This window comes from Octopus bimaculoides, chromosome 12, assembly GCF_001194135.2.
Source record: "Octopus bimaculoides isolate UCB-OBI-ISO-001 chromosome 12, ASM119413v2, whole genome shotgun sequence".
NCBI classification, from domain to species: domain Eukaryota; kingdom Metazoa; phylum Mollusca; class Cephalopoda; order Octopoda; family Octopodidae; genus Octopus; species Octopus bimaculoides.
The window spans coordinates 4,102,025-4,103,762 of NC_068992.1; the positions used below are offsets into that span (position 1 = coordinate 4,102,025).

The 1,738-nt window shown below is 40.8% G+C and overlaps 1 long non-coding RNA gene across 1 annotated transcript in view; it reads left to right on the plus strand.

Annotated features, from left to right (window-relative positions):
* The window catches only part of LOC128249186 (uncharacterized), a 34,782-nt gene that overhangs the window by 31,765 nt on the left and 1,279 nt on the right, over positions 1-1,738 (plus strand). The window lies entirely within an intron of this gene.

Here is a 1,738-nt window from a genome sequence, read left to right on the forward strand (position 1 = left end):
GTGTGTGTGTGTGTGTGTGCGTGTGTTCCTCTAGCATATATATGTATATATACATACACATAACTATTCACACACAAACTTTATTCTGCCACTTATAAGGAACCTACACAAGTAACACCCTAAACTTTAGCCACCGGTCTGAATACAAAAGTCTCCTGTCCCCCCTGTCACCACACAGATTAAATTCGGACTGCCTTGATTATAACTAAAGATGTTCACTCAACCGTGTTGGCCTTCATTTTAGGTGCAAGATATACTGCAGGTACTTCATAACACCACGATGGCAAATTTTGTCGATTTCCGAGAGAAGTCGCAACTAGTTACTTTTAAACTCTTCTTTGATCAATTAGATCAGATGTCAGTTAGTTGGAAAGCAACAATGCAGTTACTAAAAAGAAGGGTTGAAATTAACGCTTGTAAAATTTCACAGCCGCAGTATCACTCCTTTATCGCCAGCCGATGAACATCCCAGCTCACTCTCGTGATTCGACATGTTTCACTGAGTTGTCTAAATGACACGGAGTCTTATCTCGCAGAAGATTTCTCACTCCCTCTTATTTAACTCAGACTAAAGCAGAGAAATGACTGAAGGGACAGACAGATTTCATTACCGGAATCCACTTAGAAGTGTTGGTAAAGCATTGACATTTATGAGAAGGTTGCCAACACAACGAGAGATAACAGATCTTGTGATTTTGAATAGGTTGCTTTTTAAATTACTTATTGCATCATTTCACATAACTGTAGGAAATATATGTCAAGCTTTCCGATGAAAGTTCATTGTGAGAGACTTCATTTGCTTAACGTTGTAGGAATCAGGTATGAGCTTCCATCTTAATGATCTTTATGAAAGGTTACATTCATAATTTATTTAAATCGTTGTTATTGTTCTAGCGTTATGGCCATCCATTGTTAGCAATGCCAACGCTACTAAATAAGTTATGTTTCTTCCTTTGTTCAAAGGCTTCTGGATGTCTCGTGGACACCTGCATCTGCATCTGAAAAAGTGTTTCCCAAAGTAAATGATCACCGAGGAGCATTTACAGCATGGAAGACCAACAGTTGTCCTAGCAAACAGCTTGCCTCTCTAAGCTATTGTAGTTACCTATGATATATGAAAAAGAAAAACATGTTTTGATACTGTTTGCGGCCGATATTGTTGCAAACATTGCCATCATAACACTAAGTGCCGGAATTGATGCTGAAAAGCATTCACTCCGACGCTCTCATAATTCCTTTCCTACTCATGGCACAAGGCCCGAAATTTCGGGGGAAGGGGCCAGTCGATTAGATCGACCGCAGTACGCAACTGATACTTAATTTATGAACCCCGAAAGGATGATATGCAAAATCGACCATGGCGGAATTTGAACTCAGAATGTAAAGACGGACGAAATACCGCTAAGCATTTCACCCAGCGTGCTAACGTTTCTTATTTCTTTATTGCCCACAGGGAGCTAAACATAGAGGGGACAAACAAGGACATACAAACGGATTAAGACGATTATATCGACCCCAGTGCGTAACTAGTACTTATCTAATCGACCCCGAAAGGATGAAAGGCAAAGTCGACCTCGGTGGAATTTGAACTCGGAACATAGCGGCAGACGAAATATCGCTAAGCATTTCGCCCGGCGTGCTAACGTTTCTGCCAGCTCACCGCCTTTAAAAAAGCATGAATGCATTTCCATATTCTTTTCTACTCTAGGCACAAGATCCGAAATTTTGGGGAGGGGGC